The 24,067-nt window shown below is 43.0% G+C and overlaps 1 protein-coding gene across 1 annotated transcript in view; it reads right to left on the bottom strand.

Moving 5' to 3' along the window:
* NLGN1 (neuroligin 1) overlaps window positions 1-24,067 on the bottom strand; it is a 774,195-nt gene that overhangs the window by 246,270 nt on the left and 503,858 nt on the right. The window lies entirely within an intron of this gene.

The following is a 24,067-nucleotide window of genomic DNA, read 5'->3' as shown; positions in this document are numbered from 1 at the left end:
CAAACCTTTTACTCTACCCCTGAGCTATGGCTCATCCCCATGTGACAAAGTTTCATCTGAATTCAGATGGCAAAGTAGTGTCCATGTTCTACTGGATCACAAAGACTTTCAGTAAGTGAGTGAGTTTATTTCAGCACTGGCATCCATCACACATTGCACCATGTCAATCAGGTGGTTTGTTTCTGGATTTGATTGCAGGACAGAAGAAAGAAACAAAGGAAGGAAATGCTTGTGGAGGATCCAGTTTGTGGCTTGATCCTTTCTTGGCCTAGGCTCAGACTTGGAAGCATAGGTGAACAGCGCATGGTACCACGATCCTGGGGGTTTGCAAATGAATGATTGGGTAATATAGGCCACATTAGTTGTATTAATCCATCTATCCATTTATTTAAATATTTGTTTGTTTTCTATACTGATGTTCCCATACCTACTTTAAAATTAATCTTTTACTACAAATCACAATAATTATGTATGCCTGACCTGATATTGTGGATTAGTGGGAGAGGCAAATCACTGAAGAGGCCCTCTCAAGCGAGTGGGGTAATTTGGAAACTGGTGGGAGTTTAATGTTTTGCATCAACAATCCCCATTAGAAGTAGTTGATCTTCTGATATCAGGAAAGGTATCCCAAGGAATGAAAATATATTCACAGAGCCATCCTATACATGTCTACTCAGATGCAAGCACAAATGAGTTCAATGGCAATTACTCCCATGAAATGCATATAGGATTTCAGCCTCAGATTGGCATACCTTGAAAATAATTCACAAACAAACTGTCAAAAGCCAACTGTGTTATTTGCTAAACATCTATTTACAAAATGTCCTTTGCTTGTTTCCACAAAACAAAATTAATAAAAAAATTGTTGCGGTATGAAATATTCAAGATTACAAACCCATTTTGCGCCAAGCACAGCTATGGAATGTTTACTGATTCCTGTTTCAAATCAAAGTGCCATTATCTCAAGAAGCCTTCTGTATTGTTATGTATCTACCCTGAGAAGTGTGATTAATCAAGTTGCCAACTGCACAGACAATTGCTGTGATATTTGTAGAATCTACTCGCAGCAGACAACCAAGATAAAAAGCATGATTAACATATTTCATTCACTTTCTTATATACAGATATGCCTCTCCACATCCCTCTTAACAGGAAGAGACACACAAAAATAAACAACATTGTCAGAAAGCAGCCTGCAGAGGAAGGAGAGCAACTGGCTCTTGGGAAAAAGTGGACGGTGCCCTTAGTCCAGTAGAACCTGCCTCCTCTTGGATGGAATGGGAGGTCACCCAATCTCAAGACACTGGGTGGCAACAAGTAGGGAGAATTTAACACTTTTACTGATTTTATGTGTCCTCAAGTCATTGTGGTGAATTATACTTAAGAATAAACAAAGAAAACAGCAAATAAAGTCTGAGAATGAGAATTAGACCAGAAAATGCCCTGGCTTTGGCTTCTCGTTCATACGCTAAATCAACATGTTATTGTGATTCATACACGCATGTAAATCACTTCTTGATTAAGGCTGACCTCTGAAATGCATTGTTCTAATAACAATGAACTAATTCTCAAAGTATAAATCCTCACGTAGCCAAAATGGCACCCAACCAAGAGGAAGGTATCAGCAGGCTAAAGGAAATTCCAATGTTTCAGAAATGATAGATGATAGATAGATAGATAGATAGATAGATAGATAGATAGATAGATGATAGATAGATAGATAGATAGATAGATAGATAGATAGATAGATAGATAGGAAAACAAACCCCTCTAAGTCTGAGGGGCAGGGGAGGGGGATGGAGATTCCAAAACAGCTCACTGAATACTGGGTATGCTCAGCTCAGTGGGCACAAAATGCAGACTATCTCTTTGAGAGGGGAAAGCCTGATAACTGAGGGAGGAGAAGTGGATGGACTGGACTGCCCCGGAAAAGGGCATGGTTGGCTGGTTGGCTATGAACAAGAGAACTCCACATTTCAGGATTTTGTTGCATGTCACATTTGTATGACCCTAATACTCAAGACACATACACATGCAGTGCCCAATACAAGAGGGCCCTTGGCCAAGACACCCTCAATGGGCCCCCTGCCTCAGTGAGTCTACCTCCTCACTGCCATTGTCAGCATGTGCTGTTGCCCCTCATCCTCTTTCTCACCATTGCTACCACTTGCTTGCTTGACAGGCAGAGAGCCAGTGAGCAAATAGAGGCAATGGCATCTCCTGCTCCTCCTTTTCACCACCGCTGTTGTCTGCGCCAGAGCGAGGGGCAGGCGAATAAGCAGTTTGCAATGTTGGAAGGCAGCAGCAACTCCATGGGGCTCTTGTCAGTGAGCCCATGCTGGGATGTGGACGCTTGGCAGGTGCCTGACCATGCCTACATGCGTATTTATACAGATATGTATAAATATTTACTAGACTCAGATTTACATGTTGGATACAAAGTGGCGACTATTTGCCATAGATTATAATGTGTTGGTTCCAGATGTAGTCATGCTTGGAGTAGACCCATTAAAATCAGTGAAACTGAAAATAGTCACGACTACCTTAAGTAAGTCCCATTGATATGACTAAATATGGAGCCAACCCAATGTTTAAAAAAGCGCAATGCAGGATTTCCCCCCACCCCCCTCTGCACTGGAAATCTACCCAGGCTCTTCCATCCTACCTACCTACCTACCTACCTATACCTTCCTGGGCTTAAGGTCTATTTGCTACAGGTAGCCAGCATGTAGGGTTGGGCTTTCAGGCCACCTTGAAGTACCATATAGTGGAAAGTCAAGATACTAAATTAACAAATACATGTCAAATAAATCATCCACTTGCCTTCTACCCCATGTTCTGGATAAAGGAAAGACTGAAGGGATGGGATGTATACATTGTGTACATAGTTCCATGGGCACATCTCCTTCTCTATGCGTCTTTTGTCCCTGTGTCCTTTGTAACATTTTTCACAAAAACGGCACTGTTTATCCACTTCCACTGGTGGCAGCTTTCCCTTGAATCATTGCAACAATGCTTACATTCCAAGGCAAGGACAGCAATCCAGCCAGTGGATGGGAAGGCTGGACAATGCAGAAGGCATAAATAAATGTAACAGGAGCTGACTTCAGCTCACACAATGAGATTTCCTTGTCCTCTCCTTCTCCCTGCTTCCACCCTCCGATCTTCTCCAGGGGGTTACCCAAACCTCTGGAGCAAAACTGAGGTTGCACAGAAGTGCGGGGTGGGGTGGGGATCCAATTCAACAGTGCTGCCCATTCTGTTGGCAGACAGACACCACTGGATACAGCCCAAAGTCATTCTATGTCATAATATTACAAAAGATTTGTGTGTGTGTTTCTTTAAGAATCAATATAGTCCCATAGCAACACACTTCTGCATTCTTCATAAAACAGAAGGCGAGGCCTTTTGTTTAAACACTGTAAGAAAGAACTCAAGAAACATACCTTTCAGAAATTATTCTCTTTTAAAACTCTCATGATTGCTGGATCACATTTTTGCTTATTTACCCTTAGGCTCCATAATAGATTTTAACTTGTTTTTCCACAGTTGTAATTACCATATGTTTTCATTAATCTGATTCTGCTAGCTCTCTATGTGCTTAAGTGATCATGGTGTCAATCAATTATTCTGCTAGCCCATGCATCAACCCAATTAGAAGAGCTTTTGGATTCTCTTGCTCAAGTCCTTAATTCTGAAGATTAGTTGTCTGTACGATAATCAGCATCATTAACGGATTTGAGGGATGTTTAAGAGAAAGGAATCACTGTTTTTAAACATTTCGGTGAATATTTAGGTGACTGCAATCACAAGCAAGCTTGTACCATGGGGTTTAGTGGCAGGATCCGTCAGTCTTAGCTGAAATAAATAAATAAATAAATAAATGAATAAATAACAGAATCTATTGATCTCATTGTCACATTTAGGCTGCTCTGCTATACACACTTACTTAGAAAGACTTAGTTCCGAGCAGACATGTATAGGATTGAACCATCAGATATTATAAACCTGTACTTTTTTTTAATTGATGCTCACCTCATTGCTAAAATCTAGGATTTCAATATGAATTAATGTAATCAAGAGATGGAATACCATGGAAAACAAAAATGGCACGGACCAAAGCAAATGAGGTAGCAGGTAAACTGCCTCAATATTAGTAACAAAAGGTAAACACCAGAAAATGGTACTGTATGTGTACTGAAGAACCAGCTGTGTCCCTAATAAATAGAGAATATTGACAGTGTATGCACCAGTGGCTACCTATCTAATTACATGACTATTGTGTCTATACAGATGAAATACTGTATAAGTGCCTATGCCAAACAACTTTTATCCTTAGATTTGCGGTACCAGCAAACAAATCCTTAACATAAAAAGCCACATGCCCCCCTCTGAGCCAGATCATCTTTATAAGCAAGGGTCCTCCTCATTCTGTAATTACAGGCAGTTACACTAACCATTAAACAAATTAATACAATGCACAATCTGCCTTACAATCCTTATTTTATTCATCTTTGCAAGTGCTTTGTCCAGCATTTAGAAAATTTGGGGTGCAATCCTATGCTTCAAGATGGAAAAAAGCCCTACAGCTCCCAGGAATGCTGGAACTTGTAGGACTTTATTCTGTCTAAACATAGGATTGCACCCTTAGGGAGTTTGTAAGTGTTAAATAGCAACCACCACCTTGTGAGGTCATTGACATTCCCATTTTACAACCCAACCCAGAAAACAGGGGTTGTCAATATATAAAGTACTCCTGGAAGTTTTACATCTCCACTGAAGAATACTTGACAAAAATAACTTTCCTTTCTATGAAGGCATGAATAGTACTTCTTTTTATTTAGCACAAATTATTGTGGGGAGGGGAGAGATTTCAGGGAAAAATGGAATTCAGGCCCAGATCTACACCTCATGTCATGGTGATATGATCCCATCATGATGACGCTATATCCCTCTTGAGCATTTATACAATGCAATCTGTCACAGTATTTTGTATAATACGGGATAAAATCACACTGGGCCGAATCACACTGCAGGGGCCACTGAGCCTGCCATTTGGGCCCTACAGTTGCTGCCCCTTTTACTTCACATTCTCACTTGCCAGAGTGTATGACAGGAGTCACTGGGTTACATTATTACTTTGTTTATGCTTTCCCTTACTAACAAGTACACCCTCTCAATCATGGTACAGGCCAGCTTTCTGATTTCAGCTACCCGTCATCCTATTGGCCATCTTTCATTCTATTGGTCTCTCTCCCATTCACTCCGACTTCCTTCACCTTGCATTGGCTGGCCGCCATTTGTTCCCTCCCCTTTACTCATGGTTTCTTTTCTGACTGTGCAGAGCATTTAGTTTCTCTCCCCTGTTCCTGCAATATCCAGCAAGGAAGCCTCTGTTGAATATTTTAATAGTGTTATGAGATTCAGTGTGGATTATATTGTAGTAGTGGTTACAGATTCAGTCTCTTGCATTTTTAGTAGTGTTTTTTTATTCAATCTGCTCATTATAATGGTTGTGCTTTTTTAATCAAGTCTGGTGGATTCAAGATGACTCCAAAAAAACGGAAATACATTTGACAAGTTTCTCCAGAAGCAAAGATATCAAAACTACTTCCTAATATTTAACTTTAGGTCCATAGTTGGCGCCATCGCCGTCATGTCGCCCATCATGCTGCTTGGGAATCTCCATGTTCTTCCCATGTACAGTTATAACTTCCAGAATTAGTTTGTGACAATAAGCAAAAATTGTGTTGTGTCCTCTTTATAAGATTTTTTAAAAATAAATAAATAAACAAACAAACAATCTAAATTTTCCTTTTCACCTTTCTTACAGAGCCTTTCCGAGAAACGTAAACCTACCTTAATGTGTTTCTAACAAATAGTACTTATGACAAAATTACATCCCGGGCAACGCCAGGTATATCAGCTAGTTTCTCTTATAAAGCCTAAACAACCCATTACCGCTGGGTTTTGCAAGCACAAGCATTAGAAAGGAAACACCACTTCAATGGTCTTTGGAAGGCTGCACATGAAATATTGGCAGCCCCAGACAGAAACAAAATTCAAAGTGATTTTGATAGGCTGGAGTGCTGGGCAGAAAAGAACAGAATGAAATGTAGTAGGGATAAATGCCAAGTTCTGCACCTAGGAAAAAGAAACCAAATGCACAGTTACAAGATGGGGAATACATGGCTCAACAATACTATAAGACAGAAGGATCCTGGAATTGTTGTAGATAACAAGCTGAATATGAGCCAACAATGAGATGTGGCTGCAAAAAAGGCAAAGGCTATTTTGGGCTACATTCATAGAAGCATAGCTTCCAAATCCCGGGAAGTACTAGTTCTCCTCTACTCAGCACTGGTTTGGCCTTATCTGGAGTACTGTGTCCAGTTCTGGGCACCACACTTTAAGAAGGATGCAGACCAACTGGAGAGGGTTCAGAGGAGGGCAACGAAGATGATCAGGGGACTGGGAACAAAGCCCTATGAGGAGAGATGGAAAGAACTGGGCATGTTTAGCCTTGAGAAGAGAAGACTGAGGGGACATAGGATAGTGCTCTTCAAGTACTTGAAAAGTTGTCACAGAGAGGAAGGCCAGGATCTCTTCTCGATCATCCCAGAGTGCAGGACACGGAATAATGGGCTCAAGTTATGGGACGCCAGATTCTGACTGAACATCAGGAAAAACGTCCTGACTGTTAGAGCAATATGAAAATAGAACCGAGGGAGGTGGTGGGCTCTCCCACACTGGAGGCATTCAAGACGAGGCTGGACAGCCATATATCAGGGATGCTGTGACCTGGATTCCTGCACTGAGCAGGGGTTGGACTTGATGGTCTTATAGGCCCCTTCCAGCCCTACTATTCTATGATTCTATCTCTCTGCTGTCCCCACCCCTGCTGATCAGCCATGGTCCATGCAGGGGCTCTGACAGAGAGCTCATCAGCAGCATAAATGCTTTGTGCTTCACTGGCACATGACAGTGCCACTTCCCAGGACCGTATTGAAGTCCTGTGCAGGCCTTGGGATTCCACTGTGGTTCCACAACTAAGCAGAAGTTAAGACTGTTAGTGTGTGTGTGTGTGTGTGTGTGTGTGAAAGACAGAAAGACTAACAACAGAGTATCTATCTATCTATCTATCTATCTATCTATCTATCTATCTATCTCTCTCTCTCTGTTGTTAGTCTTTCCATCTTTCTTATACATTTTACCTCAAGACTGGCTGCATCCACAGTGGATCCACAGCCTCCTTGTTGCTTTGCTGTTGTGCTGCTTTACACCATCTTCTCTCTCTCTCTCTCTCTCTCTCTCTCTCTCTCGTGATTTTTTAGGGGCAAAATTCACACTTAATTAATAATAATAATGTAACAGTTACTACTGATTAGCATACATTGCAGAAATGTAGCAAAACAACTTTTGTGTTCAAATGAATAGTCAAAATATTTATTTCTCTATCAGTATCAAGTTATTTCAAGCCTTACGTTAGAAAGAAGCAACTAGAGCACATCAGGTGTGACTGCAACTTCTCACTCGAGATTAGAAACAAAATTATAGATGACACAAAACAGTAAGACTGTACTTGACTCATTTAATATAAGCCAACCGCCCCAGCCCAAAGACTAGCTGGGACAGTAAATAAATGGAAGACATGGGGTATTTCAGTCACTGAATCAGCACACCAACAAATTATGTCCTGTTTGTAATGTGGTGATGGCACTTAGGCTGGTTGAGATGTTTAAAAGAGAGGCATGGAGCTCCTAATGCTAAACAGTCTAAATCCACATAGTCTTTACTAAGGAAAGATTTCGTGGAAGTAAATAGGGCTGCAAATAGGGATGTTGGAGAAATCAGAAACAGATTGAAATGACTTTGAATTGCTATGAATTCAGCCCACGAATTCTGCAGAGGACTGGCATCTTCTGAGTCATTTGAATTGCATGGAATTGCGGCCAGTGTTTTAAAGGTTCCAGAACGGTATGTAAATTTAGTTTATGAAAATATGAAAGTTACTGAAAAATACGCTAATATACATGCCTTAAGAGGAAGCACAAGTTGTTATACTTCTCTGATTGCTCTTCAGCCTCTGCTGTGTAGCTCCCATTTTTTGCACACTCTGCTTATCGATTGCATGCTGAGCTAAGAAAGATATGCAAAGTGTTACATGCCAACAAAAGTTGTGTAAATTGAGGATGACTTTTTGCATACTTTTCCAAAGGGGGGGAAAAAAATCCAATTCCATCAGTGAATGGACAACAGAATGAAAATGCCTGACAATCTTCAACACAGACAGAACAGATGATATTGTGGGCTGCATTAACAGGAGTATAGCTTCCAAATCCTGGGAAGTACTAGTTCCCCTCTACTCAGCACTGGTTAGGCCTCATCTTGAGTACTGTGTCCAGTTCTGGGCACCACACTTTATGAAGGATGCAGACAAACTGGAGAGAGTTCAGAGGAGGGCAACGAAGATTATCAGGGGCCTGGAAACAAAGCCCTATGAAGAGAGACTGAAAGAACTGGGCATGTTTAGCCTTGAGAAGAGAAGACTGAGGGGAGATATGATAGTGCTCTTCAAGTACTTGAAAGGTTGTCACAGAGAGGAAGGCCAGGATCTCTTCTTGATCATCCCAGAGTGCAGGACATGGAATAATGGGCTCAAGTTACAGGAAGCCAGATTCCAGCTGAACATCAGGAAAAACTTCCCGACTGTTAGAGCAATACGACAATGGAACCAATTCCCTAGAGAGGAACCAATTCTCCCACACTGGAGGCATTCAAGACGAGGCTGGACAGCCATCTGTCAGGGATGCTTTTTGACTTAGATTCCTGCATTGAGCAGGGGGTTGGACTCGACGGTCTGTAGGCCCCTTCCAACCCTACTATTCTATGATTCTATGATCCCTCACTACAGTGGAGTAGGGGTGTTCCGCAGGTTGGGGAAGGCAATCCGTTGCTCCCCCTGGAATCCTCAATGGGGGGAGGTGATCTGTTACTCCCCCCAGAAATCCTGCCCGGCCAGCTCCGCTGTACAGCCAGGCCACAAAGCTGCCGGCCGGGCCAACCCGCAGTGGGGCCTCCAGCTGCTGCCAGGCTGCTGTGGCTGCAAATGGCATCCTGCATAGGGGACGCCATTTGCGTCCCTACACAAGCCCATGATAGGCTACATAAATATTTACGTAGCCTATCACGGCTAAAGCGGGAACGCAAATGGCGTAGGGGATGCCATTTGCGTCCCTGCTTTAGCCGTGATAGGCTATCTAAATATATATGTAGGCTATTACGGGCCGGCATAGGGACGCAAATGGCGGCCGCTACGATGGCTGCCATTTGCGGCCGCAGCAGCCTGGCAGCGGTTGGAGCCACCGGTGGAGCTGGAGCCGAAGCCAGGTAGGCTCCGTTTCATGGGGCTTCCGCAGGGTGGTGGGGTGGGGGGCTCCGTCCCTCCACAGATTCTGGGGGGCCTAGTTCACTGGAATTCGGCCGCCCTGGGATCTGTGGCAGAATTCTCCAACATCCCTACAATAGAGTAAAGGCAGACCTGCACAGTAACGCACCAAGCCAAATGCAGCCAACCATCTCACTATAGGTCTGAGGCTGCAAAATGAGGGAGAGATGTGAAAGACCAAGGGGAGGAACACGTGGCACCCTTGACCACCTTGCAATGATAAGGTAAGTTCAAAATCACGATCAAAAGCAAAACAAAAGAAATTCTAAAGCACCCTGAGAACGAGGGAGAAAAACTGAAGCTTCTCTCATGGGGGAAGGAAACCTTTGGGAAACTGGAGGACAGATTTTGGCATATTGCTAGCAGGAACTTCCAATTTGCTTTGAAATTCAAAGAAATTCAAAGAACAGCAACTCTATTCTTTACAACTAGGGATGACGGAGAATGTCTCCATGAATCTCCAGGAGGCCGAATGCCAACACATTCGGCCCCCCGAAATTGGTGGAGAAACGGCAGGAATAACACAAATAGCATAGTCCCCCTCCCATCACCAGTTGGGAAAGGCATTAAGTCCATTCCGTCCTGTGTCCTGAACTCCTGATCAATCTATGATTTGTTTTTAAATCACATTATTCCCCCCTAAAATATGCATTTTTGTATGCATTTTCTTTACAGTATTTTACAGTATTTGTATACCACTTCACATCCAAAGATCTCAGAGTGGTAAACAGCAAACAGGATAAAGAGTAAAAACACCATGTTGAAATAATTTAAAATTATTTTATCCTAACAAGCATTTTTGTAGAAATTTTAACCCAAACCTTTTTGCATGTATTTTAAACTGGAATATTCATTCTTATATGCATTTTGGTAGATTTTTGCGCAAAACCTATATGACAAAATGAATGAATGAAGTTTATTTTGGTCACAAACCAGTATAACAAAAAAGGCAATAAAAACGTATCAGTAAAATACATAACATTGAATGAAATAAATAAAGGAATTGTATTAAACACAACCATCCCAACCTAGATCCAAAATATTATTATTCAATGAAACTGTTCAACATCAATTTCTGTTGACTTATGGCAGCTGCACAAAAGCTGGCCACTTTTAGAGTAACTTGAGGAACATGATTCGACAATAGATACTTTAGATAATATTCATTGGATTTACCAGGGGTTCATTGTAAGATTGGAATAATAAAGGGGCAGTGCAACAGAACATGACCTACCATTTCCACTTCTCCCATCACACAGGGACATACCCTTTCTTGATACTTCCAAACCTTCCATCCAACAGGGCTGAAGGCAGGACATTATATCTGGCCAGAGTGAAAGCTGTCCTAAATTGGGGAATATTCAAATCAGCCAAATAATTTGTGTTCACAAATATCATCCCATTGTCTCTGAATCTGGGATACACTGAAGCCAGACTCAAATAATTTTGTAATTCCACATATATGACAAAATTTGGATAAGTGCCAATAAAGTGATATTTCAAGGTAGATTTCAAGGTTCCCACAGGAGAGAGAAAACTGAGGCTTTTTTTTCAAAGAGAACAAAGAGAATTTCATTATGGTCCTTCTTGAGAGGTTCCTCATGCCCCTCAGAAATGGGTAGTAGCTTCTGAAGATGTGTTTATCTGGACAGGGATACTTCTCTGAAATTGTAGAAACCCATTCCATTTAAAGTAACTCTGGGAAGCGGTAAAGATGTACGAAAGTCACTTACCTGTTCGTGGATTATGTTGATGGTGGGGGGGGAGGCGTTCCGTCCCTCTCCCCGGAATCCTCGCCGGGGGGGAAGGCGCTCCATTCCTCCCCCCCGGAATCCTCTGTGGCCGGCTGTGCTCTGCGGCAGCTCCGTGGAGCAGCCAGCCAGGCCCGGCCAGGCCAGAGCTGTCCGCAGCCGGATTTCCAGCCACTGAGGGCTCTGGGTAAAACAAAAACAAAACACCCCGCGTACGCAAATGGCAGTGGCTACGGCCGCTGCCATTTGTGTTCCTTATTTTTGCCCTCTTAATCTACGTAAATATTTACATAGACTATGATGGCGAAAATAAAGGGGAACGCAAGTAGCGTAGTGGGCGCTATTTGCATCCCTTTTTGATTCCCCGTTTTAGCCTACGTAAATATTTTTACGTAGGCTAAAAATATTAGCCCTGTAGGCTAAAACGGGGAATCAAAAAGGGACACAAATAGTGCCCGCTACGCTATTTGCATTCCCCTTTATTTTTGTCGTCATAGTCTACATAAATATTTACATAGATTAAGAGGGCAAAAATAAGGAACACAAATGGCGGTGGCTGTAGCCGCCACCATTTGTGTACGCAGGTTGTTGTTTTTTTAACCCACCCAGCCATGATAGGCTACGTAAAGATTTACGTAGCCTATCACATCTTTCTTTTTCTTTCTTTCTTTTTTTTTTCAAGAGTGGAAATGGCGGTGACGGCGGCAGCCAGTCGGAAGACCAGCCGCCGCCGCCGCTGCCACCACCACCAAAGCTGCCACCGGAGCTGCCGCCACCCGGAAGGTCCACCCCAGGTGAGTCTCGTCCTGGGGGGGATCCGCGGGGCAGTGGGGGGGTGGCAGGCCGTTCCTCCACGGAGTTCGGGGGGCCGAATGCACTGGCATTCGGCCTCACCGTGATCCATGGTGGAATTCTCTGCCATCCCTAGGAAGCGGATCCTCTCTGTCTTTCACTATAGCCCTCTAGTCATCACTCTTTTTGCAGTCACGAAGTATACAGACAGTTGAGTACTTGAGATAAGTGTTAAATGCTTCACATCCAAATGAACAGAAGATGTTCACTGGGTGCCACTAACTTCCATGGAATCAAGTCTTGAAGTGCTCATGATTAGTGAAGTAGCAACAAAAGCTAATGAAGTGAACACAGAACTGAAAAAGACATAACATAAGTGATGCAGATCAAAGTAGACACACAGGGCTTGCCAGCACTAACACATATTCTTCTGGAATGGTGGGTATGTCTTTTGTCTTTTTAAACATCTGAAGAGAATAGCTAATGGGAGATAAGTATCAATATGCTATTTTGTTCAATAGATCAAGCCCTTTATTTGATAGCATTCAAACATACTAAAAGAAATGTAAAGGCTAGGATTAGGAACGTCAGAGGAGTCCATCGGGGGGTGGGGGGTGGAGCTCACCAAACTTTCATCAGTTTGCTCCTCCTGGACTTCGGCACGCTTCCCTGCCAGCTGGCACCAAACTTTCATCAGTTTGCTCCTCCTGGACTTCGGCACGCTTCCCTGCCAGCTGGCTCGACTCGAGCTGCATGGAGTCAGGCCAGCTCACAGGTTTTCTGGGTTTTTCTTCTACTCGTAAATAGAAAATTGCACAAATTGCACCCACAATTTGTGTACTTTGCGCAAATTCCAACTTTGATTTGTGCCAATTGTGCCAATTGTGGCTGCAATTTGCACAATTTTCTATTTACCGGGGGGGCTGAATAAAGTTCCTGGATTTCAGGAAAAACCCATGGCTTGGCTTGCAAATGTAAGCCGAGCAGGGCTGGCAGAGGGAATCCATCAGGCCCCAAAAGGGCTGAATTTACCAACGACGGACATCTCTAGCTAGGATGCATTTTCCCTGTGAAATATATGAATATTGCTGACATTGTAATTCCAAAACTATGTGGCAGGCATCTTAGTGTGCTACAAGAAATATTTATTTATTACATTTATATCCTGTCTTTCCCCCATGGAGCTGAAGGCAGCGTGCCTGGTCATGTTCCCTGTTTTTTATTCTCACAGCAGCCCCTGAGTTAGGTTAGGCTGAGAGATAGTGATGAGGCCAAGGTCACCAAGTGAGCTTCATGGTAGGGATGTACGAAAATTCCACCACGGATCTCGGGGAGGCCGAATGCCGGCGCATTTGGCCCCCCGAAATCGGTGGCAGAACGGCCTGCCACCCCCCCCACCCCCCCGGGATGAGACTTACCTTGGGCATAACTTCCTGGCGGCGGTGGCGGCTGCGGCGGCAGCTGCGGCGGCGGTTTGGTGGTGGTTTGGCGGCGGTTTGGCGGCGGTTCGGCAGCGGTTCGGCGGCGGCCAGTCTTCCGACCAGCTTCCTCCGCCGCCATTTCCAGTTTTTTTTTAAAAAGTGATAGGCTACATAATGATTTACATAGCCTATCACAGCTAGGGTTTTTTTAAAAGAGGTTGCCCACCCTTGGACTAGACTGACTGACCGAGCCTCTCCACATTTTCAGAGACAGGTATTTTCCAGCCCTACCCAGAGATGCTGGGGATTGAAATTGAGATCTTTTGCTCTCACTGAGCTACAGCACTTCCCCTAAGAGCTCTTTCTCTCGCATACTCTAAAAATAAACCATTTCTGGTGTAAGAGTGAAGTCACAGAATTATAGAACAGTAGGGTTGGAAGGGGCCTATAAGACCATCGAGTCCAACCCCCATTTAAAGTGTGCCTCCCATTTTAATTTTCCTGGCACTGGAAGTTTTGGAAACACCTTGCTACTGATCATGATTTTAAGAGGATACACAGACACTTCTGTAAAGGGGAAATCTGTAGCCAAAACAACAACAACCCATAAGAGAAACAGAACAAAATAGATCTAGTACTTTCTGTTCTTGGCATCTCTTTAATAATAGATCTTTTTCCTCATTTTGTGACCTCTTTCCAAAATGCTGAAAAGTTTTTGCAACTCTGTATTAGGTCTTAGAAATAATAGAAGAATTTCTAGGTCATCATGCTGAATAAAACATGCTCCACTGTAGATTTGACAGGGCTCATTATGCAAGCCACCTAGTCTGACATTAGTGGTAAAAGAAATCGTGAAATTCATAAGCTCACATGTGAGTTGCTCAGGAAGCATTGCTTGCTGTCCCTTTGCATTCCTATACCTTGCATGCCAGGCGCCAGAAGCAAAAGGCATCTCATGCATAAAAGATTCCCCCCCCCCCCGATTCAGGACACCTTAAAAATGTATATGCTCATGGGTAACAATCATAAATTGACATGTCACATCCAGAAGACTGTGGCTGTAGTCTGATATTTACACGAAACCCAAGAATTGCTACAGAAAGGTACTCCAACATGATGTACTGCAATGTAAACAACACACAAACAGTGAAGTTATCACACATGTGTTATTGATGTTGTGTCATGTTTAGTGCTAATAATAGCAGACTGACAGCAATAATCAAAGATGGGAGCAAAGGAGACCACAGAGTTGAACAGAAGACACATTTATTGCAATGTGGTTTGAGAATTAAAACTTTTATTTGAAGGACAACCAAAGCTATCTTCCATGCCATCTCAAAACAGGGTTATTTTTTAGTTGGGTGGGAGTCAACTTTGGTTTCTTTGCAAAGGGGTTTAATACCTGAAGTGTGTTTAGCAATACTTTGTCTTCTGTCCACCTTTGAGGTTTCCTCCCCTTTCATTCTACCATTTGGTGATGCCTTCCCTTTTGTCCTCCATCAATAAACAACAACAATAACATGGGCAAATGGTCCAACATATATCAAATCCTACAGAACAGCTACAGCGCTACACTAATACATTACAATAGTAAAGGGGATTAGGATGCACCTGGCATGACCCCTGGATGTCTGCTGAGCTCTTCAGCTCTAGTTACCAGAGTCCAATCCACAATCAACTGAAAACAGTATTCTCCATGCTCTTGCTTTTTCTAAGGTGGCCACATGTCCTACTTTACAGAGCACAGTTCTCTATTTAAAGGTGTCCTCTATCTGAAAGGCTACTTAGCACATTTTAGAGATTGTTGTTCAGTCGTTCAGTCGTGTCCGACTCTTCGTGACCCCATGGACCATAGCACGCCAGGCAAAAGGGAGAGCAGGGGTCTTGAAGTTGCTTATCAACAGTTAGCATGACAGACTGACAGTTGTATCCAATGGTGTCTTTCCACCAGTAGAATGGATACCGCTGGCAGACTGAATTTCCCCTCCCCACAAATGTGCTCCAGAGTGTTGGGGAGGGGGCTCTAGATCAGATGCAAAGTGTGTGGGGGGTTGCAGGGGGAAGGATGGGAAGGGAAACTCCTATTGCATGAGTGGATGTTCACTTGCATAACATTGTACGTGCACAGGTCAACTAGACTCAGTCTTCCATGCTATTGTGAGATGTAGTGGGCTTCTCTTACATTATAGTATTATCATTATCATCATTATTTGGTCTTGCAGAAGTGGCCAGCCTAACTGTTCACACACAGAGACACACATGCTGGTGTGGATAGAAGAATTCTGTCTCAGACAACCTGTCCACAATTCATGCTGGCTACTAGCCTCCTCAGCCATTGAACTGCAGGACTTTGAACTGGATTTGAATACTGTTTCTTCAGTGCATCTCTGTCAACTGCCTTGCTCCTCCCCAAAACAAAACCAAGGTTCTTGTTGCTCAAGTAGCTTCAGTGGCTCACTGCCTTATTTCACCCCTCCCCATGGAGTTTGGCCACTGCCCTTTCCCAATTTTATACGTACATCCTCTTCCCGTTAGCAGATTTTGGCTGCATCTGCAGCATAATTAAATAGGAATGAGGTGGCACAATTCGGAGATGACAGAATGGATTCTGCCACTTCAGATGGCAGATGAGGCCAGGCGATATCATATTTGAATATCCCTGTATGTAAAAACAACAAACAAACAAACAAACACCTTCCCAAAAGACAGAGGGCTGGCTAGAACCATTCTCCTGTCCTTGGTGAGCTAGTTTTCTTTCCTCACAAAACCTTTTACACCAGGGAGCATTTAAAAATGCTCTCCCCACCTCCTATCTGAAGTGGTGTGGCTCCCTATTCTGTGTGTGTCTGTCGCATTTGCGGACCAGGCCTATGTCCGTGCAACAAAGGTGCACTCCCTGCCTTTTCCTGCTTTGCTCCTTGGCCTTGCTAGCTTTCACCTTGATTGTTATGCCCACCAGAGCTTTTGTTTGTATCCCTCCCTGAAACTGGCCTATGATTTCATCTTGCCCCTTAGTCAGACACTTTGGCTGGACTGCTTGCTGTGCTGGCCCTGTGAACATCCACACCTTTCTCCTCTCTCCCCGAGAGGCAGTGATCCTCTGCAGTGCACAAAACTGTTATGCAGGGTTGCCACATCAAAATCCTTGTGTAACTTAAAGACTGACCTGTCATTCAAATATGTTCTCTACAGATGCGATCTCTCACACTTGTTCTTCACAGCAGATTTGATTGGCAGCTTGGAATATGGAATATAAGCAGAAATGCTTTGCAGCACAGTCAATCTAACTTTGGGCTGTGTGTGAAATGTAACTGATGTACAGTGATGCGTCATGTGGCCAAAAGGAGCTAAGCACGTAAAAAAGTTCCATCTTCTTATGGGTATACACACACACCACTTTTATCCTCAAAGTGGGAAAAGCCATATGTAATGCCACTATGCCAGGGACTGAGGCGACTGTTTACTTTATCTCTTGCTTCCATGTTGCACATCATAAAACACAAAGGGTCTAGGAAGAACTTTCCCAACAGTAAAATGTCTGCTAATGGACCCTCAGGCCTTTCATTCATGGCTGTGTAAGGTGCTACTCACCCCCATGGGAACAACTGGTGCTGGAAGTAGGTAGTTTTAGACCTTGGACATAATGGTGTTGGGGGGTGGGGTGGACTTAATGGTCTTACCCCCCCCCTTTAGATGGTGATGCATATTGCTTCACTTACTTCAAAATGTGATAAGCTAGGCCTGTTGTGTTTGGGGGCCCTCCTGTTCATTCTGGACTTCAGTCCCTAAATCCTGCCCTCAGTACACAACTGGGCATGGCTGCAGTGAGGTAACCCAGGGCCTGAGGCAAAGCTTAGTTATGGGGTGCACCTCTTACACCCCTCCAAATGCTGTCAGTAGATAACATCATTTATTAAAGTACATGGAATATACTTAATGACCTGTACACACCAGTTCAGTGATCAATCTTTCTGTGTTGAGGGGCATGGTCTAACTGGGACTTCTTGCATTGGCTTGAATGTGAGTACCTCGAGTAGAAACCCACATGTGATCAGGAACCTGGCTTTATCAAGGTTGTGTGGAAGCTTCTTCTCACATTCAGGAACCACACTTCAGACCTTCCTGCTCCATGTAGGAAGCTCAGGAACTCAGGGGACAAGTATGGGGACATTGGGGATGGGGTTTGTATGTATGCCCACATCCCCTCCCCACTTTTAGCCCTTACATGAGTAGGCTGAATGCTTGAGTATGGCTACACAGATCCCCCGTACTCCAAGGCATTGGTTTCCAGGACAATGAATAGGCATCAATACCACTTCCACTGCATTTTACGATGTGTGCCTTTCCTGTACTCACCCCTAGCCAACCATCTCATTCATTTTTCTCAGCTAATTTCGATCTCTAATTTAGCCCATGAACCTGAAAACACATCAGAAATCAAGGTGAGTTCAGGGGTTGTTAACCCTGGGCAGTTCACCATGTAAACAGGCCCTGAACCTGTCCAGTTATGAACCGTCCATTTCATTCTGTACAAAGTGGGAGATGCCTTTGAATGGGGACATAGCACTATTCACCCTAATGAAGTTAATGAATGGATGGAGGTAGAGTGGTTTGTGCCTGCAAGAACACCATGTATTGGAAACTTGTCTCCCTTTCCTAGAAAAGTAAAGAACCCCCCCCCCTTTTTTTTCTGCATTAATGGTCATTAACGTTCCACTAGACCTGAATTTGCCAAGGCTGCTCTCAGTCTTTCTTGTATTATTTGATAAATTAATGCACTACTCCTGCCAAGCCTGCATCTATGATCAACAATTTAATTGCAGCACAGTAAATAATATTAAAACCCAGCCTCTTGTTGTTTGTTAGTTAAAAAAAACCCAAACCAAACAAAAACCTTTTGAATGGAACTCAAATAATTACTCATCTTTGAAAGTGTAATCATCTTCATAGCAATTTTGCATTAGCCTCTGTCCCTTTTTTATATTTCTGATTCTGATTGAACCCCCTGGGCGTGTGTGTGTGTGTGTATGCACATGCACAAACAGCAGTTCTGCCTCACTTTTGTCAAGATGAACACTAGAGATGTTTACGATCATGAATAAGATCACATTCCCTTTATACTTCATACTAAAAAGGTCAGAATAACTGCTATTCCTTCCTTGTACAATCTTATGAGACACATGCAGCACAATGAGATGTGCGAGTCCTGACATCTCTCATAGTACACAGACAGGATTGTATGTATCACTGTAGGGTGATGAAGGGGAAGAACATTTTTGGAAGAAGGAAAATTCCCTGCAAAATCAGGGAGATAATTTCTAGCCCAGCCAACTTTGTGAGCGCTGGGCTACATTGCTACTTGCACGGAGTATTTTAGTTTTTGTTTCAGCATATTATAACATTCAGATATAGTCTGGGGAAAGACTACTATAGTCTGGGAAATCTGTAGTGCTCGATTCTACTGAATGCAAATAAATAAACAGATGATAAGAATCTCCCAAGATTTGATAGACTAGAATTTCCCCAAAGCATGCACTGAAATAGTTGGAAAATATCCTTCGCATTGTGAAAACAACAACATGGTTAAAGAGATGTGTTAAGACATGATCAATTAGCATTATGATTCTCAAATGTAGTTCCTAAGAAAGAATATCCATTACTGTAGCAAGTTGAACAAGGCTGCTTGTTTTGTCATTTATTTATTTATTTATTTATTTCTATACTGCCCAATAGCCGAAGCTCTCTGGGCGGTTCACAAAAATTGGCCTTTCTTCACAAACAGCTTTTATCCTGTGATTGAGATTGCTCCTTCGTGGAAGTTTGTGGGCTCTTTACATGATGCTGTGTCCCTCCAGGGTGTCTCCTGCACTAAATGCCCTTTGTTCCATTTTTAAATAGATCACAGATAACAAGCTATCAAATAACCCGCTTGTGTTTTGCTTCAGTTTCTTCCGTGAAAAGAGGAAAAGTGGCAAGAAGAGGAACAAGATCAATGAAAGATAATGCAAGACTCAGATACGGGGAGAAGGAGGGGGAAGGGGTGGGGGGAAAGGAAGCATGTGAAAAAGGGAGTCGTTGTGATCCTGCATTTAAAACAGAAGCAGAAAGCCCTATTTAAATTCAGGATTTTAGGCTGGTGTAGAGATGCTCTCTCTGTGTGTGGGGTGTGTGTGTGTGACCAAGAGGGGTGATAGGGAAGAGGAATGACCGGGGGGCTGCAGTGTATGTCCAGCAGATCAGTGTATGTTAACAACACTTTAAAATACAAACACACACACTTTGTATTCATCCCTCAACCTCAACAGTAATAAAAAGCAGGAAATAAGGATGTTCATGTATTAAAATGACTTTCTGCCACTTTAGCATTGGGAGCTCACATTTCTTTTCACCTCACATTACCAGAACCTGTGAGTCTTCAAAACTAAATTCAAAATGCCAAGGTCAACTATTGGTACTGCTTTTTAAAAAAATTATTTGTCTAAAGTATTAAACAAAATTAGACAGCCATTTATATCTTCCGTTGCCTTCCATTTAATAACCACTGGGTCAAACATCATTTCACATCCCTGTAAATTAAAACCTCCCCACAAATGGATGGCTAACATCCCTCAACAGCAGGAAATAGAATTTATTAGAGTTCTTTCTTAAATGGCATGCTGAGCCAGGTAATTGATGAAGCAATATAACGGATTATTAATGGTGCTGCCTCTGCTAATTCTATTGTATGCACTTTTAAAGACTACAAAGGTAATTTCATTTTTTCTTTGTTTGGGGTTTCCTTTTGTGCGTGTGTGTGCGTGCATACGCCCACACGCACGTGTGATTTCTTTCAATGCTTAATCTGGTAGTTTTCTTTTAAAATGTATCAAGATTAATAGAACCATAGAGCTGCAAGAGTCTCAAGGTTCATGTAGGGGAACTCTCTGCCGACACAGGAAATCCTCCTTCACAACATCTCATCAGTGGCAATTCAGCCTCTGCTTGAAAATCTCCAGTGAAATAGAGTCTACCACTTTTGTGTGTGGTATTTTACCAGCGCACAAGAGAAATGTACATATCGGATTGATAAAACTGGACGTAAAATCACACGAGGGCTGGATCCCAAGATATGGTCTGAAGGCACATGATGCAGTCACCTTGCTGAAGCTAAGCAGGTCTGGGTCTGGTCAGTGTTTGGAGCGGAGACCACCTAGGAACCACATGTAGCCACCTTTAATTCCACAATGGAAGAAAGGTGGGATATAAATGTAATAAATATATTTTTTACAGTGTTTCATCAATACACACACGTGAGGCAGTAATATAGAAGGTAGAAAAAATGTACATGAACTGAAAGCTGCAGCACATTGTGCATGTTCCGATTCCATAATTAATTTTAGGAAATCTCCTGCTGAAATTGGAATTCGGGAGGAAAGGAACAAAGGGAAGACTGAACCCATGGAGCAATGGGTTCCTTGGGTTCATGGAGCATGAACCACCAGAGACATCTGCAGATGGTGGGAGATGGTGGCATGGCAGAAACAAGCATGGTGTCAGCATCCATCATGGGCATACTGGGGTTGACACCAGTCCTGGCAACATTTTTTCCCCCTACCCCTCCTTCATATATTTATAGAGTTTGGGAGCCCAGGGTGTTGTGCCAAGCCCAGGCTCTAGGTGTGCTCACCATCTTCATCTTCAGGAGTATAACAGTATGGATGGCGTAGAAAAAGTGCATAATAGTAATAATATTTATTTATTTATTTACAACATTTGTATATTGCTCCACATCCATACAGATTTTGGAGCAGTGAACAAGAGATAAAAAAGAATGAGATGTGATAGTAAAATTATGCTTTAAAAGAGTGCCAATAAAATCGAGGATGGTTAGCCAAGGAAGGCTTCCTGGAAAAGAGCTCTTTTCAGGAGGGGCTGAAAATAACCCAGTATTGGCGGCTGCCAACAGAGGCAGTGAGCGCCGTAGGATGGAAGCCACCACACTGAAGGCTCTTCGCCAGGTGGACCAGTCAGGCCATTGGTCCATGTGGAACCACTAGTTATCTCATACAACCCAGAGACATTCAATGAAGCTAAATAATGAGAGATTCAAGACAGACCAAGGCAGTACTTCTTCTCAAAGTGCATAGTTAAATTATGGAATTTGTGCCAAAGGATGTAGTGATGGCTTTAAAAGGGGATTAGACAAATTCATGGAGAATTATTACTCGACATATGGCTATATATTACCAACAGTATCAGAAGCAAAGTGCCTCTCGATACTAGTTGAGCAAGAGGGCGCTATTGCCCTCATGTCCTGCTTGGGGGCTTCCCATAGGCATCTGGTTGGCCACTGTGGGAATAGAATGCTTTACTAGAGGGGCATTTGGTCTGATCCAGCATGGCTCTTCTTATGTTTTTATTTCCCAAGAGTAGCTCTGAGCCCACGTGGGGAAATGACAATGGTGGTGCATTTGGAGCCTTTGCATTTCACTGCACAGCACACCCAGCCTCCCAACTCCTCTAAATGTTAAAAAGAGAAAGAAAAAGGAATGTCTTCTGGGCTACCGCTTTCTTTCCTTGCAGCTTTCTTCACCAACCACTGTCCTGGTAAGCTGGGGAGGAGCAGAGATACTAGGACAGTGTTTGGTTGTGAAGAAAGCTGCAAGGAAAGAAAGTGGTAGTGGGGTGTGTGTGTGAGAGAGAGAGAGAGAGAGAGAGAGAGAAGTAGCTGAATAGGGCAGAAACCCAGGCAGGGGGTGGCATTTTGCCCAGGGCCCCCTCAAACCTGACAGCACTCCTGAATGGAGATCTGCTCATGCCTACCCCAAAGTGTTCCGTGTTGCTTGCTTTATAGTAAACCAACCCAAAGCATGGCGGGAGAAGGGTTGAGGTTTTATACTCAACAGAGAGCCAGTAGAGAACATTGAAAGTGCACTTTGTCCCAAACGTATATGTGCTGTTCTTTCACAACATTGCCAGAATTCCTGCAGCAGGCTGGGGGAAACAGTTTCAGCAATGGAGTTTTAAGGTGCTGTCAACCCATTGTGAATTAACCCCTCAGAATCATGAGCTGTGTTAAAGAATCAAAGCTGAACATAACATGATGTAAGTCAGCCTGGTGCCCTGCAGATGTGATGAAGACAGCTGATGGAGGCTTTTGAGTATAAGAACATCCCTGGTGGATCTCCATCTATCCCAGCACCCTGCCCTCAAACAGTGATCTGTCAAATGGGAAGCCTACAAGCAGGATATCAAGGCATTAGCTCTCTCCCATTTGCTTCCCTCTGAACTTGGAGGTTCCATGTAGCTTCCCATCAAACATAGTTTGTTCCCATCCAAACATGGAGGTTCCATATAGCCATCATGGATAACAGTCATTTGCAAAACACTGATTTGTCCACCCATTTGTCTAATCCCCTTTTCAGGCTATCTAAGCCAGCCACCATCTCAGCCACATCCTTTTGCACTCCATTCCATAAATGAAATAATGCATGATTTTAATTGCCCTGTGGATTGTGAGGTTTGGGGCACATGCTTCAACTGCTGTGCATTTAATTCACTGGCCATGTGGGCAGAATCCATTTAGTCTCCCTCTGTAAGCCAATTGTTATGTTCTTAACTCCAACTTGGAGCAGGTTAGGAGTTAGGGCACCGACTGATTTTGACTGTCAGTCAACAGCCATTTAGAGATGCTTGAGACTAATTAAGCATATCAGCCTGGATGCCAGTCTTCAATAAGACAAAGGCTCCCTTAGCTTGATAAGGCGCTGTTAGGAGGGTTTAAAATTAATTCGTAATTTTCTTTTGTGTTTGTCATGTTTTGTGAAAATGGAGTGCCATTCAATTTTTCATAAGCTGTGTGCATGCAGCAGAGGCTTAATTTCAGGCACTGCTCTGACAGGCCTGGGTAGTTTGGTGAACAAATTATGATTACACACAGTGATCGAGTCTTGGATAATTGGAGCGGCACGCTGAACTATCCAGCATGCAAATATTAACTGACATCCCCAAAGTCTCTCTGAATCTGCACGATCAATCAGAGGAAATCTGACTGTCTTATTCAGCTTAACATTCTTATTCAGCTTAACTGTCTTATTCAGTCACCATTTTCCATATAAATAACTTAGAAATTCTGTCCAAATACTCCTTCACCATTAAAGATATCTCCATCTTCCCAAGAATAATTAAAACAGCTGAATGAATGAGATAATAAATTTAGGTTCTGATATTCTGACAGTTCAGAATAACCAGCATATGGTTATGGCACTCATTATCCATAATAATATAACTAGGAAACACACGGTGTTGTATTTTCACATACACACAGGGTGTGTAGTCATTGCAGGTTTGTTATTGCATAGCTGTTATCTGAAGATGGTAAACTTTGTATAGGACTATGTGGTTCTTGGATTATAATTTTTCTATCGGCATTGTTAACCAGGGTGGCGGTGGGGGGATCTACAGTGCAAACCTATGCTTGTCTATAAGAAGTAAGACCCACTGAGTTCTATGGGACTTATTCTGAGATCGTGCATAGCATTGCAGCCGTATTTATTCTAAAACTCCGATTACTCTTAAATTGTCTATTTGTTTTACCTGTACGCACCTCAGAAGGATGTAAGACAAGAATAATAACTGGTCGACACATCCATCAGAATGAGGTGGTAGAATCCTGA

The sequence above is a fragment of the Heloderma suspectum genome, chromosome 3 (genome assembly GCF_057233095.1).
Source record: "Heloderma suspectum isolate Gila_16-S chromosome 3, 16-S_ref, whole genome shotgun sequence".
Classification (NCBI taxonomy): domain Eukaryota; kingdom Metazoa; phylum Chordata; class Lepidosauria; order Squamata; family Helodermatidae; genus Heloderma; species Heloderma suspectum.
The sequence above is the reverse complement of the archived record's forward strand: the minus strand, read 5'-3'. Positions and strand labels throughout refer to the sequence as shown.